Source organism: Coffea eugenioides, unplaced genomic scaffold (assembly GCF_003713205.1).
Source record: "Coffea eugenioides isolate CCC68of unplaced genomic scaffold, Ceug_1.0 ScVebR1_164;HRSCAF=670, whole genome shotgun sequence".
Classification (NCBI taxonomy): domain Eukaryota; kingdom Viridiplantae; phylum Streptophyta; class Magnoliopsida; order Gentianales; family Rubiaceae; genus Coffea; species Coffea eugenioides.
In genome coordinates, this window is record NW_020862066.1 from 57793 (window position 1) to 69900 (window position 12108).

At 35.4% G+C, this 12108-nt stretch overlaps 1 non-coding gene across 1 annotated transcript; it reads right to left on the reverse strand.

Moving 5' to 3' along the window:
- Positions 1-4646: 4646 nt before the first annotated feature.
- Positions 4647-4753, reverse strand: LOC113755690. Its single transcript, XR_003465716.1, has one exon. It is a non-coding gene; the product is annotated as a small nucleolar RNA R71 (small nucleolar RNA).
- Between the last annotated feature and the right edge of the window lie 7355 nt (positions 4754-12108).

The following is a 12108-nucleotide window of genomic DNA, read 5'->3' on the forward strand; positions in this document are numbered from 1 at the left end:
TTAAACAACTAATAATCTATCAATTTGCTACATTTGAACATGTAAACATGCTTAAACAACCTTAATAAGCATATTGAAGGCCAAACACATCAATAAATATCATCAAATATTCAAAATTAAAAGATGTTAGAAAGCTCAGAAAATTGAAAAATATCAACTTCTAAAAGACGTAAATTTGATGAAGAAACTTACCTCAATCACGTAGAAGGCGGTTTGGTGATGCTAATGATACAAAAAGCCCTATGAAACATCCTCTAATTGATCCCCAGTTGCTTGGATAAAAATTGAGAAACCCTAACCTTCAATCTTCTTAAAAATCGGATTTGAGATGTTTTTATTGGATTGTAATCAGTTAAGAAGGCTCTGTGCAGGTTAAATGATGTTGGATTGATATTTGTTTGCAAAAAAATGGTGTAAAAGAGTGAATTTGTGAAGAGTACGTGTGTGTGTGTGTAGAAAACGCGAGTGAAGAGAGAAAGAAGAAGAAAAAATATGGCCTGCGTTTTCTATGTTTAAAAGAGGAATGAGCAAAAATGCGAGGCCGGGGAGGAGAGGAGGTCGCGTTTTTGGATGGGCATTTGCAAATTCTAAAATGCAGGCAATGAAAACGTGGCCTTGGTCACGTTTGTCAGCCCGCATTTTCACTTTTTGATCCAGGCTTAAAACGTGAGATAAAACGCAGCTCATGTCACGTTTTCTCAAAATTTTTGCAGATTAACTAAAACGTGACCTGAAAACGTGAGGGGTGTTCGCTTTTTCATGGGTGCGTTTTTCAATTCTGCACTTTTTGTGCAGAAATTTCTGTAATTTTCTAAAAATCGCGCTCTTGAACCCAATTTTTCAAAACACATCCTAGATCATTTCTTTGTCAAAATAAACAATTCACGCACATGTAAAATGATCTAAACATGCATTCTAAACGTCTTTAGTGCATCAAAAATCACAGTTACTGAATTTGAGATGTTGAGATCTTTGATCAAATTTCGCCTTTTTCGCCTCATTTGATCACGTTTGCTTCTATTTTCAATACCTACAAAAGAAAAATAACAAGATAACTCAAACACATAATTTAAACATAAAATCAAATAAAATAAACATAAGTAACAAAGATATTCGGTTGCCTCGCAATAAGCATTTTGGTTTATAGCCGTTGGTTCGACTAAAATTAATAATCCACCATTTTAAGTCATGGTGGATCATTAAAAGGTGAGTTTATAGCAAAAGCCACATATTCAAATGATGTGAGAGATGGAAGTGACTTACCTATTTCAAGTGTTTCATAGATATTACCTTGAATATGCACCACTTGAGAACTCACTAAAGGAACATCCGTATGACTTTCTTGGGGAATAATACCTTTAAAACCTATATTTTCAATGCACTCCTCAAAAGAGGTTAAAAATGAGTCGTTAAAGGTCCCCTCTAGAGAATCAAGGTTAGCTCCAAAAGTACTATCATTTGAAATGAACATTTTCTCATTGAAACACAATTCAGATTCATCATTTTCATCAAAATGCAATCCACTTACACTTGCAACATGCTCACCATTCATCCTATGATCAATTTGTATATAATTAGAAGAAATAACTTCACACAATGCATGTACTTGGGCTTGTATTCTACCAAAGTAATTCATCTAATCTTTCCTCAACCCTATCAAAACGGTCGGAGGTTGCATTTGCTAGCTTTTCTATAACTAATTTCCAAGATGGTTTAGAATCATTAGCTAATAGTTCATTTTCTAATTCCGAAGGTGAATGTGCATTAACTAACATTTCTATTGCCAATTTCCAAGATGGTTTAGATTTAAATTGGACATATTCGGGTTAATAATCATAAAAACATGGAGAAGCATTATAAGTACATTGATTATCCCTCCAAATGCTTTTGTTGTTCTGCGGCATCTGAGGAGTCTATTGAGCATTTATTTTCCAATGGCCACATAGCGACGGTCATATGGAATTATTTTGGAGGTCTATGTGGATTGAATTTTTCAGGATCTTACTTACGAGCTCGCATAGTAGGTTGGTGGTTGCGATCACATGACTATGAGCTACTGATAAGAGTTTATTTTACGTATTTTTAAGTGCATTTTATTAGTTAATTTTGAGTTGATTATTTAGTTTTATAAATAAAATAAAGAGGTTTTTGGTAAAATTATATATTTTTGGTAAAAGTGGATAATATTGCATTTCTATTGATTTTAATGGTAAAAACTTCATTTTTATGCAGGAATGATGATTCAATCACCAAAGGATGTCAAATGAGGTAAAAAATAGAGATTTGGTGATGAATTCAAGTGGCAACAAGAAGAATGAAGTGAAAAATGTTCAAGTGAGGAAATGCAATACAAGTCAGTTTTGACACTCTTCAGTATTTTGACCATATCTGGAGCTACACTTATCGGATTGAGGTGATCTTTATACCATTTTAAAGCTAAGAAAGAGACCTACAATTCGTATGAAGACATCGAAATCCATTTCTGCCATCTTCATGGGCAAAACGTTGGAATACAGAAGCTGCATTCTGTGGTCGGAAGTTAAAACAGAGGTTTGAACAGGTGACAGTATTTCGATCATATCTCAGGCTACAATGCTCCGATTTGGATGATTCTTGAAGCATTGGAAAGCTAACTCAAAGGGCTACAACTTTTGTGTTTTGCACAAAAGCTAGTTTGGCCTTTATCATGGAGAAAATCGCAGTTGAAATAAGGCCAGAGTGAAAACGCGAGTAGAAAAAACGCGAGTTTATACCGCGTTTTGTGTAGGCGCGTTTTATAGCCGAAATTCTGCAATTTGACTCAGTCAATTCTCTTGTGTGCATACCACTTTCCAGCTATAAGATGCAAGGGAATTCGGTGCACATGCTTCTGCAATAAAAGAGAAGACCAAATGAGTGTGGACAAAAGGAAACATCATATCTTTGACTTCTTTTTACAAAATCTGAGTGGAGGAAATTATGAAGTGAGAGGAATGGAATTTCTACCACCTTTTATGCAGAAATACAGGGGAGAAGCCTGGATGACCAGACGTAGCTAGTTTTCCTTCTTGCAACAAGTTTTCTCTCTAGTTAAGAGTTCTTAGATAAGCATTTAGAGTTTTCACTTGTAATCATATTGTGCAAGAACATAGCAGGAATTGGAGAGCTTCACCTTCAATTGGCTAAGCTTTCTTTTATCTTTCTTATACTTGTACTTTATGATGTTTTGCAGTAATAAACTTGTGAATTTGATTGTTAAATCATTCATGAGTAGCTAAACTCCTTCATCTAGGGAGTAGATGAAACTTATGGCTAAATAATACTAATTGAATGTGATTTACACTTGTTATATCTTGAGTTAACTTGTCTACTTGTGTAGCTGTGATTTCTTGTTATTGATTGATCACCAATAGCATGTTTATAGTGTTATTATTCAATGAGAATTGGTAATAACAATTGAAACACATGAGTAGTGCTTGAGTTGTATGTTCATGAAAATAGAGATACACTTAGGTGGATTATTGAGCATTTCATGAAATAAAACGGAGTAGTAGTAGTATTTCACCATGAAAATAGGGAAATCTATATTGCTCTAAGCCATTTCATCATGAAAATGAGACTTGGTAATCTTGGAAATAAATCTCTGGTTAAGCAAGAATAATAGCAAGAAGTAAATCCATTCATTTGTGTAGTTTATGCCATAAGTGGAATCTACATCCCTAGAATCTTCATTAAGTGAAATTTCTCTATTTGCATTCAGCATTTGTTAAACTAGATTTGTATATCAGATTTGTAGATTACAGCATTAGACTTTCTCTGCTCAAAAATTAATTGTAAGTCTAAATAATAGAGAGAACAGGGGCTTAGTAATTGTTTAAATTGCTCCTCGTGGGATCGACCCGATACGCATCTTGTACTAAAATTGCGACCTGTATACTTGCAGTCCAACGGGTGTAAAATCGGAATTAAACTTGCACTTAAAGTGAAAACCCGTCAAGTTTTTGGTGCCGTTGCCGGGGAGCGGCAATATTAGGGCCTAGTCATCTCTATTAATTTAGACATTTTCATTGTTTTTATCCAAGTTGTTGAATTAAAACTACAAAAATTTCTCTTATTTTTATTTGTAGTGCATGCACCGATCAAATAGAGAAGTTGGACATTTTGATCCTGAAATTGAAAGAACATTGCGGAGACAAAGGAGGAATACACTGCATCAAGAGGATCAAGAGGTTTGGCAGCCAATAGAAGATATCTTGATAGAATTACCATTTGAAGAAGAAATGGCTGAAAATGACCTAAATAGGCGAGTTCTGCGAGATTTTACTATACCGGGAACACAAGGTTCACAAACGAGCATAGCAAGGCCTGCGGTAAATGCTAACAACTTTGAGATTAAACCATCACTTATCCAAATGGTTCAACAATCTCAATTTGGAGGTAATGCAGTAGAAGATCCTAATACACACTTAGCTACATTCTTGGAAATTTGTGATACAATTAAAATGAATGGAGTTAGTGATGATGCTATAAGGCTAAGATTGTTCCCATTTTCATTAAGAGATAAGGCCAAACTTTGGCTACACTCTCATGCTCCCAATACTTTCACTGGATGGGATGAATTATCAAGAGCATTCTTAAATAAGTATTTTCCACCAGGTAAGACTGCTAAGCTTAGAATGGATATCACTAGTTTTAGCCAATTGGAAGGTGAATCATTATATGAGGCATGGGAAAGGTTTAGAGATTTGCTTCGGAAATGTCCACATCATGGACTGCCGGAGTGGTTAATCATACAAACCTTTTATAATGGTTTATCTTTCTCCACTAAAACTATTATTGATGCAGCTGCAGGTGGAGCTTTAATGGGAAAAACACCCCAAGAAGCTCATAATTTGATAGAAGAAATGGCAGCAAATAACTATCAATGGGCCAATGAGAGAGGTAATACAAGACGTCACGCAGGTATGATAGAAATGGACACTCTCAATATGCTGAGTGTTCAAATGAATAATGTGATGAAATTGCTAAGTAGACAAGGTCCAAGTTCATCTAATGCACATGTAGCATGCTGTTCTGTATGTGGAGGTGAACATGATACTAATGAGTGTGTCGATTCTGAACAGGTACAATTCGTCAATAATTACAATCGTAATGCTCAAAATAACCCCTACTCGAATACTTACAATCCGGGATGGAGAAATCATCCAAACTTCGGATGGAAGGATCAAGGAAATCAACAAAGGCCAACCAATCCGCCGGGATTTCAACCAAGGCAACCACAGGCTGAAACTAAACCAAGTTGGGAGATCGCGGTGGAAAAACTTGCTAAGGTGACTTCGGACAGATTTGAACGAGTAGAAGGGAGACTGGATCAACTCACTACAATGTACAGGAATGTAGAGGTCCAAATTGGTCAAATTGCTAGTTCTTTGAATAATCGAAATCAAGGAGAATTACCTAGCAAAACAGAGGTCAATCCTAAGGAGCAGGTGCAAGCCATTACTCTTCGTAGTGGTAGACAATTAGAAGATCCTCCAGTGAAGGAAGTTGAGAAAGATGAGAATGAAAAACAAGAAGAAAAGCAGAGGAACCAAGAGGCGATTGTGGAGGAAAATAGGCGGGAGAATCCAAGAGAAAAGCAACCATCATCTTCCACTACCATTCCAATACCCCCTGCGGTTCCATTTCCACAAAGATTAAAGCAAAATAAGTTTGATAAAGATTTTGAAAAATTTGTTAAACTTTTCAAACAATTGCACATTAACATTCCTTTTGCCGATGCTATTTTGCAGATTCCATCTTATGCGAAATTTCTCAAGGAAATCATGACTAGAAAAAGAAAGTTGGAAGACTGCGAAACAATAGCATTAACGGAGGAATGTAGTGCAATTATTCAAAATAAGCTACCACCGAAGTTGAAGGATCCGGGGAGTTTTTCTATACCTTGCACCATAGGTAACGTTGATTTTTCTAAGGCATTGTGTGATCTTGGTGCTAGTGTATCATTAATACCTTTAACGGTGGCTAGACAATTGGGTTTGCATGAGCTTAAACGCACTAATATCACTTTGCAACTAGCGGATCGGTCTATTAGATATCCATTGGGAGTGTTGGAGAATGTATTGATAAAAGTTCAAAAATTTATCATTCCAGTGGATTTTGTGGTATTAGATATGGAAGAAGATATATCTATGCCAATTATTCTAGGTAGACCATTTCTAGCTACTGCAGGTACTATTATTGATGTAAAAAATGGCAAACTTAAGTTTCAAGTAGGTGAAGAAGAGGTAGAATTTAATTTGAATGAAATGGAAAAATACCCTTCTTTTACCGATCATGCTTATTCTATTGGCACAATTGATAAACTAACCCAAGAGATGAGTCAAGTCAACTTTGACTTAGATCCTCTTGAGTATTGTTTAATGAGTTTAGGTAAGCAAGAAGATGTTTGTGAAGAAATTGAAGAATTGGCCAAATACTTGGATTTTCAAGCACCTTATAAAAGGGGTAATTTGTATGAAAGTCTTGGCCAAGGAAAAGGGTTTTCACAACCTTCAGAAATTGAACCTCCAAAGTTAGAGCTCAAGCCACTTCCGACTCATCTAAGGTATGAATTTCTTGGAGAAAATAAAACTTTACCTGTAATTGTTAGTGCTGACCTTGATGATGAACAGTGTGCAAAGTTGTTAAGAGTTCTAAGAAGGCGTAAGAAGGCAATTGGATGGACAATTTCAGACATTAAAGGTATAAGTCCGTCTATATGCATGCATCGAATTTTATTGGAGAACGGTTGCAAACCAGTGGTGGAAACACAAAGAAGACTCAATCCAAACATGAAAGAGGTGGTAAGAAATGAAATTCTTAAATGGCTTGACGCAGGTATAGTTTTTCCTATCTCCGATAGTGTTTGGATTAGTCCAATTCATGTGGTACCAAAGAAAGGTGGAATGACTACAATCGTGGGTAAAAATGATGAATTAATTCCATCTAGACTTGTGGTAGGGTGGAGAGTGTGTATCGATTATCGTAAGTTAAATACGGTAACAAGAAAAGATCATTTTCCCCTACCATTTCTTGATCAATTATTGGAGCGAATAGCCGGATATGAATTTTACTGTTTTCTTGATGGTTTTTCAGGATATAATCAAATAGCTATAGCTCCAGAGGATCAAGAGAAGACCACATTTACATGTCCTTATGGCACTTTTGCCTTTAGAAGAATGCCATTTGGGTTATGCAATGCTCCCGCAACTTTTCAACGATGCATGATGGCTATTTTTTCTGATTATATTGAGAAAATTATGGAGATATTTATGGATGATTTTTCTGTGTATGGTTCATCTTTTGATCAGTGTCTTCATAATTTGGAATTGATTTTGCAGAGATGCGAGGAAACAAATCTTGTACTGAATTGGGAGAAATGTCATTTTATGGTAAAAGAAGGAATTGTTTTAGGACACAAGATTTCCTCCAAGGGAATTGAGGTGGATCAAGCCAAAATAGAAGTCATCGAAAAATTGCCACCCCCAAGCAATGTCAAGGGGATAAGGAGTTTTTTAGGACATGCTGGCTTTTATAGACGTTTTATTAAAGATTTTTCTAAAATAGTAAAGCCATTATGTGATTTATTATGTAAAGATACTCCTTTTCAATTTGATGACAATTGTTTGGTTGCATTTGAAAGGTTGAAGAAGGAATTGATTTCGGCCCCAATTATAACTTCGCCTGATTGGTCACTACCATTTGAATTGATGTGTGATGCAAGTGATTATGCGGTTGGAGCAGTTTTGGGACAAAAGAAAGAAGGACGGTTGCACGTCATTTACTATGCTAGCAAGTTGCTAAATGAAGCACAACTCAATTATGCAACCACAGAAAAAGAGCTATTGGCAGTGATATTTGCTTTGGATAAATTTAGATCTTATCTAGTAGGATCTAAAGTTATTATATATACGGACCATGCGGCTCTTAAATATTTGTTACATAAAAAAGATGCAAAACCAAGACTAATTCGGTGGATTCTTTTATTGCAGGAATTTGATGTGGAAATAAAAGACAAAAAGGGAACAGAGAATCTAGTAGCGGATCATCTATCACGCCTAGAATATATTCCAGTCAAGGATCAAGTTCCTATTCAAGAGAATTTCCCGGATGAGTTTGTCCTAGCAATTATCAATTCTCCATGGTATGCTGATATTGCTAATTTTTTGGTAAGTGGAGAGATTCCAAAGGGAATTAATTACCATCAAAAGAAGAAATTCTTACATGATGTCAAAAGTTACTTTTGGGAGGAACCATTGCTGTATAAACATTGTGCCGATGGTATGGTACGTAGATGTATTCCCGAAAACGAGGTACATAATATTTTATATCATTGTCATAACCTTGAAACAGGTGGACATTTTAGCACCTCAAAAACTGTGGCAAAGGTATGGCAATCAGGATTTTATTGGCCAACTATGTATCGAGATGTTCGGGAATATGTTAAAAGTTGTGATGCATGCCAAAGAACTGGAAATATATCTCGAAAGAATGAAATGCCCCTAACTACCTTCTTAGAAGTTGAATTATTTGATATATGGGGTATAGACTTTATGGGACCATTTCCAAGCTCTTTTAATAATAAGTACATCTTAGTAGCAGTGGATTATGTTTCTAAATGGGTAGAAGCAATCGCTTCACCTACTAATGACTCTAAGGTTGTACTCCGATTCCTTAAAAAGAATATTTTTTGTAGATTTGGTATACCTAAGGCCATAATAAGTGATGAAGGAAAACATTTTTGTAACAAACAACTGGATTCCTTATTGTTTAAATATGGCTGTAGGCACAAGACATCACTCCCGTACCATCCTCAAGCCAATGGACAAGCGGAGCTAGCTAATCGTGAGATAAAGCTCATTTTGGAGAAAACTGTGAATAAATCACGCAAGGATTGGGCTACAAAGCTAGATGACACACTATGGGCTTACCGAACGGCATTTAAGACTCCCTTAGGGATGTCGCCGTATCGTTTAGTCTATGGAAAAGCTTGTCACTTACCTGTAGAGATTGAACATAAAGCTTATTGGGCTATTAAAGCAATTAATATAGATTTTAATCTTGCAGGTGGAAGGAGATTACTTGAGTTGAGTGAATTGGAGGAACACCGGTTACATGCATATGAAAATGCCAAAATTTACAAAGAAAAGATCAAATATTGGCATGACAAGCACATTATTCCTAAACAATTTCAGGTAGGGCAAAAAGTGCTTTTATTCAATTCACGCCTGAGGTTATTTCCAGGAAAATTGAAGTCAAGGTGGTCTGGACCATTTGAAGTCACTCAAGTATTTCCCTATGGAGCGGTTGAAGTGGCAAATTCAAGAAATGAAAGGTTTAAGGTCAATGGACAACGAGTGAAACCCTACTTGGCAGGTGAAATCGTACCCAAAGGACTCATATGTCTTTTGGGCGACTCTTCTTCAAATTAAGAAACTGAATGTGTGAGTCGAGCCAACGACTATAAACAAAAGCGCTAATTGGGAGGCAACCCAATGTTTATGTTATATGTGTTAAATTGGTGTCATTTTGTGGTTTGAATAAGTGTTTTAGTTAATTTGTTGTTTTTGTGTGATAGGGTTGGCAAATGGAAGCAAGAATGACCATTTGAGGTGAAAAAGGCGAACTGTGATCAAACAACTCAACCCCTCGATTTGCGTTAAAAGTGTTTTTGATTCATTATAAAGGGGTAAAATGCATGTTTTTAATGTTTTACATTTGTTCCAGTGATTAAAATTGGCAAACAAATGATCTATGATGCATTTTGAGTCATTGGGGTACCTTTTGTAATTTTTCAAAAGTTGAAATTCTGCTAAAAATCGAAGCCGAAAACGCGTTTTCCAAGGCAACGCGACTATAAGTCGCGTTTCTCAGAATCGCGTTTTCAATTCTGCGCCTGCAGAACAGAAAACGCGCCTTTAAAACGCGACTTTAAGTCGCGTTTTAGAGGAAGTCGCGTTTTCACGCCTGAGCAAAACTGGAAAACGCGACACATATAAACGCGACTTTAAGTCGCGTTTTAATACGTAACCGCGTTTTAAATTCTGCGAGATTTGTGCAGAAAACGCGGATTTAAAAACGCGCGTTGAAGGCGCGTTTTTAGTCGCGTTTTCGGTTCATTTTTCTGCTTCAAAAACGCGATTTCCAGAACATTTCTTCACTTTTCCATTTTTCCAGCCGCGTTTTTCTTCTTCTCTTCTACCCAACTCACAAATCTTCATTTGTACTCCATAATCGTCTAAGCCGAATTGAAGATCATTTGGGCATTCATCCACCGCCCAATCGTGATGCAGAGGATGACGATGATGCCGAGGGGGATGACTGACTTGGCACACTGCAGAAGCTATCTTTAGTTGATGAACTTGCTTGCCTAATTATCTTAACTTGTGGAACTTAAGATGTTTAACTTCATTTTATTTTTCTGTTTTCTATGTGGTAGGTACTTGTATTTTGACAGTGGTTCGTGATTAGTGGCTGATAAGGATCTCAGCCATTGACTTGGGGAGTACTTCTTTCTTTTCTTTTCTTCTTTTGTTTCATTTCTTCCCTACACATTGAGGACAATGTGTAATTTAAGTGTGGGGGGAGAAATATGTGTGATACTTGTGGTTTTAGTTGTGTTTGATATAATTCTTGTGCTTAAATGGTGTTTCTTGTGGTTGCTGGCAGGGAGTTTTAGTCCACTTTTAAGGGGAGATTCTGTCAAAATTTTTCCAAAACCTTATACATATATATGTTATTAACTATAATAAATAAATAAAATTTTGTCACTTATCCTTTTGAAATAAATATATGCGGTTTTGATACTTCTTTTCTTATGAAATTTGGAAATGATTTTTATGTGATTATAATTTTTACATTTATAGGAAAGTATATCTAGTAAAGTGGAGAAAATTATGCCTACATTTTGTATATTTGATGAAAATTCTTCTTTTTATCTAATTTTATAAGATAAGAAATTAATATGGTTAATAAGTGTCATACTCTTCTCATGATTACTCTTAGAGGGAATTTTATTATATATATACATCAAAAAAAAAGGGGTTATTCTACTCCAATGATTCTCGTACCGAGTAACCGGGGGTTGGCATCTACAAATGTCGACATTCGCGTAAAAAGGTACTTGAATTAAGAGTATGCAAAGCAACTTGAGTATGTGAAATGTTGAGTAACCGGGGATCTGCATCTAAAAATGTTGATCTTCGCGTCAAAAGGCATTTTTCACAACTTAAGTAATATTTAATCCTTAAAATATATATATATATATATATATATATATAAAAGTAAATTAAATCCCTCTTTAAGAAAAATAAGAAGTTGATCATGAGATTAGTTAGCATCTTTATTGACTATAGGAGTTGCTTGCTTGCGAAATTGGATAAAAATAAGAAGTTGAGTTGAATTGGTAAAATTATGGTATACTTGGCTCTTCTTTGCTTGATATTATGAGTACTTGAACTTAATGGAAAGATCACATAAGGTTATTTACCTTGATTCAAGGACATGGAGTTGAAATACTACATATGTTTATCAATTTTTGGATCATTGATGGTTGGAATTTCATATTGCTTGAGGACAAGCAATGATTCAAGTGTGGGGGTATTTGATAAGAGTTTATTTTACGTATTTTTAAGTGCATTTTATTAGTTAATTTTGAGTTGATTATTTAGTTTTATAAATAAAATAAAGAGGTTTTTGGTAAAATTATATATTTTTGGTAAAAGTGGATAATATTGCATTTCTATTGATTTTAATGGTAAAAACTTCATTTTTATGCAGGAATGATGATTCAATCACCAAAGGATGTCAAATGAGGTAAAAAATAGAGATTTGGTGATGAATTCAAGTGGCAACAAGAAGAATGAAGTGAAAAATGTTCAAGTGAGGAAATGCAATACAAGTCAGTTTTGACACTCTTCAGTATTTTGACCATATCTGGAGCTACACTTATCGGATTGAGGTGATCTTTATACCATTTTAAAGCTAAGAAAGAGACCTACAATTCGTATGAAGACATCGAAATCCATTTCTGCCATATTCATGGGCAAAACGTTGGAATACAGAAGCTGCATTCTGTGGTCGGAAGTT